Genomic DNA, 6,000 nt, shown 5'->3' with positions numbered 1-6,000 from the left:
AGGCATGCCTTGGGGAGTACCCAACTTTAAATGAAAATACACAAGGACCACCTGTGTCCTTCCTATGAGAGTGTTTTTTAGATATTATATGACCTATAAAAATAGCAAAGCCATAAATATATATTTATTGTTTTTTTTTGTACAGTAAATTCGTTTTTATTAAAGTTTCGTATCTGGGACATAAACTGCTATTTCTAAAAATTGTTGCTAAAGAAATTGAGAGTAAAACATGAAAATAGCCTCGTCCAAATCTCCAAAACAAATGCTTTACAGATTTTAGTTACCATTCACGTTAAAAGAAAAATATTTAATTAACAAAATACCAGAAGTTAATCACTTCAAGGTACTGTTCAAAACAGAGTAAGCGAAAAAATACCTCCACAGTTCCTACGAAATATTTTAGAAGAGGAACTACTGGGCACAGATGGTCTTACCCAGCGGCAGGAGAGCACTTAGGGACTGCACAGCAATGGGGATACAACTGGGTCAAGGGCCAAAGGAGGTACTCCGTTTAACTCGTTAACTCTGTATTGAAGCCACGGGGTTAGTAAACTATTTAAGTAAGGAATTTCATGGTAAACAACTAACCTAGTATATAAATAGATATAGGTTAGCTACCTACTTAACGATCCGAATATAACGAAAATATGTATTTGATCACCGAAAATTTAAGATGTAAAGACTAAAGTTTTATAAAACGGGATAAAAGTAAAATTGTTTTAAGATTTAAGTAATCACGATCAAAGTTCACAGTCAAGGGCATCGTTGGTACAAGTAATTATTAAGTTTAATGAAGATTAATAATGGTATAAACATTATCAATGTTTCGTTAAACCTTTGTAAAGGCAATAATATATATCGACGCCTCCCACGCAGAAGGTCGGAACACATTTTTACAAAAATCGTTTTTGCACCATTATAATAATCTTAAATGTTATTACGTATTACTAAAATCAGAATTTTAATATCTTCTATAAATAGCGAGTTTTTAATGGATAATGGTCTTAACAACAATGTTCTCCGCGCATAAAGTCGCGCGGATAGTTCCGACGGTATGCTCCGATTGATTGGAGCGAGGACGGCCAATCAGAGCGCAGTACCGACGTCGTATGTAAATCGTCGTATTCCAGCCGTCCCACGCAAAACGTCGAAACGTTTATGTTACGACTTTATACGCTGTAATCATACGTGTACTGTGTTCAGTTACGACTTTATACTACTCAATAATTTAATTCTAGGAGTCGTAACTTATTCTTAAGACCATATGCGAGGTTTAAATATTACAATGAATAAAAGTATAAAGACGTATCATAGACATACGGCTGTATGCTCCGTTAAAAAAATAAGATACGATTCTCTGCTTTTCAATTATGGTTGAAAAATCATTAAAATTAACGTTCGAACTGCTTCGTTGTTCTAGGGGCCGCGAATATGACTGCCCGCCACAAGGTATTGGGTTTGATTCCCGTATCGGGCAATATATTATTGGGTTTTTCAATTTCGAAATTCTCATAACACGGAGTCTGGAATAGTGCCTAATGTTCGACAACAGGCATAACAATGGGATTAATAACTAAGTGGACTGTAATATTCTCCTGTCTCTTACCTCTCAAACCTATGCTTACCCCTTTGGGGAATAAAAGTCGTGATGTTATGTTTGAATTATGTTAATTTTCTAAGTCTCTATCTATGTATTTGTAACATGTGTAAAGGACAAATCTATTCTTTGTATAGTAGTCGGGCTCAAGTGTTGCCCACAGTAACTGCATAGTGTATAATGTTCCATAGGCTTATATTAGGTCTCAGACCAAAGCATTTCGAAATCTACCCCAGGAGTCCTGAGATAAACTGGTTTCAATCTTATTCAATATTCTGAAAAATATGCTTACAAACGAAGTCTTAACTATTCCACTTTTATTACCTTAATTTAATTATATTAATTGATAAATACGAGTTATAGTATATGACAACTTTTTTTTAACAGACTTCTCAAAATGAATCCGTCGGTTACCAACCGATTTAAACAAATATTTTATTGTTTGAAAGGGTTTACTTCCTAAGTAGTTCGTTTGTCATCCGGTCTAGATATGGAAACCCTAAAAAAATCGGTTGCAACTCTCGAAAATTATAGACACATTTAGAGGAAAACTTCTCATTCGGGTATATGTCTCAGATACCACAAAACAGTGGAGGTTAAGATCTGACCTGAAGATGAAGACGACAGAGAAACGAGGGAATTCCTCAACGGTGTCTACTATCTAGCTCGTATTCGAGAGAGAGTTCTTGATAAGATTTTTCCAGTAGATAGCCTTGTAGGGCAGGGTCTTGTAGATTTTAACCGAGAATTCAAATATATTGCGGTAATTGCCTTATTTTTCAGGAAATCAGGGTCAGTTTTTATTAGAAACTAATGCTTTTAGAATTTATATTAAAATCACAGTAAAAAAATTACTCATTCCAACTTTTTACAGTACTGGATCCTGACAGCCAGATCCTGAGATGAATGATAATGAATATGAACAAGACTTATTTGTCAGAAAAGTCTTGTCCGTTTAATTTGTCAGGACCCCTGGGAGCGATTTTAAAAATATTTGAATTTCGTGTTAAAGTGAAGTAAAGATCCTATTTAACCACTCCCATTTACTGGGCAAAGGGCTCAGGCTTTGTAAATTGATTGTTCATGTGGAATATTACAACCGGTTTTCATGGAGACCTTCGGGACCAGTATCTAAAATATTTTAATTTCGTGTTATGAGTGAAATAAAGAATCTATTTTGACCACACCCACTACTGGGCAACTGCCCAAGAATTTGTAGAGTAACTATGTAAGGAGAACATTTGAACTGGTTTTCCTCGGGCCCCTGGGACCGATTTCAAAAATATTTTAATTTCGTGTTAAGAGTTAAGTAAATAACCTATTTCAACTATTCCCACTACTGGGTAAATACAATTTATAAAGTGACTGTTCATGTGGAATATTAGAAATACGCTGTAACTATTTTCCTCCACTTTTAATGCTTCTTTCTTACCATTTGACTTTATTTCTCTAGCCTTAAACTTGTTATTTAAATGGATTTCGACAGTTTGCTCGTCGCATATAGTCGTAATTCAAAACTTACGTCGTTATTCGTGTTGTTTAAATCAAGTTTATGAACGCATACAGTCGTAACAAGAAGATACGACCTTTTTCAATCGAGTATAAGGTCGTAAGTAAGTAAAACGGGTTTTTTTCGGTAACTACAATTTTTATAATATCCAGCACCTGGGAATAAATTATTTAATTGTTAATTGACAGCATAATGCAAAATCTCTGTTGAAAACCTTTCAGAAAAAAAATTATCATCACCGTATACAAAAAACGCTCTCCTGTAAAAACGATTTTTTAGCCTTACGACCTTATGCGTAGGAGGCGTCGATATTTCGGATACCTACAGGTACTGTGGGAGTTAGCTATTTCGTAGAAAGCTTTAGCAACCAACGCCATCTGTCAAGTTCAGGGAACACTAACGTTGCATTTGAAGTGCAGTGTACACGAGGGACTCCTGAGGTAATTGGCATTGAATTGACAATATCTCTGCTTCACGGTATTTCGAAGGCAATAGTAGGTTGCACAGACATAATAAGGGATGAAATGAAGAGAGATATGTAGGGAGTCGTCAATATTAAAATAATTACACTATTTTTTTAACTCGATTTTAAAATAAGACAAAAAAACTACTGTTACAGTAACATTTGAAGCAGTTTCAAAAATTACATCCCCGTTTTTGATAGGTCTTTAGCAGTAACGACTATAGTTTGTATTATGATCCTATCTGCACGTTACACGTTCGCTGCAATTTGCATCTACACAATTGCACTTTGTTTGCACTTCAGCTTAGGCAGTCGGGCTCTGCTAATCCTTGGCACGATGCATATATCACTCGTTATCCCGGGTACAGCGTTGTGCAAGTCAGCAGAGAGGAACATTGGTCATCCTAGCATTTGCAGCAGATACTGCGTTTTGTGGGTCAGCAGACGGGCAGTATTTACATATATGTACGTAAATATTGTCCAAGTTTCGATGATATTTACTGCTACGTATTACATATTAAAAAAATGGGAAATGAGAATAGCACAATTCTGTCGCGGTTCACGGTAAAATGGTGAATAAAAAGGACTTACATATAGCTATTAAAGATTAATGAAATGCGTGAAAATAAAAACGCAATTCACAGTATTAAAATGAAAGACTGACAACATAATTTAAGTGTTTATATGTGTGACGAAGTCGCATGCTTCTAACCGTACAACTAATCAGTCAATTTACCTGTCAAGGAGAAAATACCACTTCGCACCCATTACGAACAACAGTGGCGACTATCATACAATTTATTATTCAGCACTTCATATTAACCGTGTGAGACAAAATGAAATAAAGCCATAGTCATCAAGAAACTCGACGTTTTCCTTTCTCATTTTCTCACCATTAGAAAACAGATTTCCCTCTATATATTTACTTTGTGGAAATCATTATGGAGGCTTGCGTGTTTCTCACCGTTATTATTTAAGGTCCCTAACAGGTTATTTTGGTGAAGCGGCACCTTAGGGTCCTATTTCCATGGCCGTGTTTAGGATTAGAGTGGTGGATTTCGGCGTTCATAAGCGCTTGGGCCGGCTAAATTGAGTTCAGTTATGTTTGAACTTTATATGATATGTGAAGGGTATTACGTTTAGGGTTAGTTTCTTAGTTTTGCATAAAGATGAGGAGGTAATGTATCTATTTGACTAACTAAGGCATAGGATATGAATATTTAGAGTGCAGTTTGGACAAATAAAATTCCTCTTATTTATTTATTTTTTACTAGCTGGTGCCCGCGACTTCGTCTGCGCAGGTTACTAAACCTTTTCGAACAATATGTTTACAAATTGTAGCCTATGTGTTATTCTGATGTATAAGCTATATTATTGTAAAGTTTCATTAAAATCCATTCAGTAGTTTTTGCGTGAAAGAGTAACAAACATCCATACATCCATACATACAAACTTTCGCGTTTATAATATTAGTAGGATTCAAAAAGCACCACATTCCTTGCCATTGGCACATGACATTGGCAGGTAATTTTGTATTTTTTTTAATATTGTTCATAACAAATACGTAGTTTAATTTAGACGATATGACGAGACTTATTAGTTGTACGTGTCGTCAGTTAGCAATAAAACGACTCGTTCACGTCGACAGTCCCACAAAAAAATAAATAAATGTCCCTAAAGAAATATTGTTATTATTACAACGCTACGCTACGCAAACGTATTGGCCACACCGCACACGAAACCCCTTCCCTCGATTAGACCCGCAGACCACAACATGGGTACAATGTTTGTTAGTACATAATGTATGTAGTTACGTACGTGGTTACCTAAATGCAATAAAATATCGGGTTACTACATGAATATTAATATGTTTATACTATTGCGTACCTATATTAATATGTTTATATTATTAATACGGTCTCGACCAGACCACGGGACTACAGAGTCCCGGATTTTTGGAAGCCGAACGTGGGCCCGAAGCCAACACGCTGAAGCCCTTTTGAGACAACTTTAACGAAATGGTGACATAAAAACGGTATAATATGGTTATACTTCCCAAAAAAGAGGGGAATCCTGAAGAAAAATCCATGCTTATTTTATTCCTCTTTCGTGGAATAGTTTCATCAGTATATGGGTAAAACTGCTGAACACAATAAATTATGAAAATATTGTTAACCAAAATAATAAAGTAGCTTCACCTATAATGGTTTTTACTAACAGCTATTCCGAAAACTGCTGGTAGTCGGATAAGCCTTTTGTCTAAGTTATGAGGAGACCCGCACTTAATCATTTTATTTAGAGTAGGGACTAGTTAATTGCTTTAGTTAAAAGGCTTAGGTATTACCTTTAAAATTAGAGGCAACACTATATTTTACTTTTCTATACTAATATTATAAAGAGGGAAAAAATATATTTTTGTTTGTAATGAAT

The sequence above is a fragment of the Helicoverpa armigera genome, chromosome 18 (assembly GCF_030705265.1).
Source record: "Helicoverpa armigera isolate CAAS_96S chromosome 18, ASM3070526v1, whole genome shotgun sequence".
Classification (NCBI taxonomy): Eukaryota; Metazoa; Arthropoda; class Insecta; order Lepidoptera; family Noctuidae; genus Helicoverpa; species Helicoverpa armigera.
The sequence above is the reverse complement of the archived record's forward strand: the minus strand, read 5'-3'. Positions refer to the sequence as shown.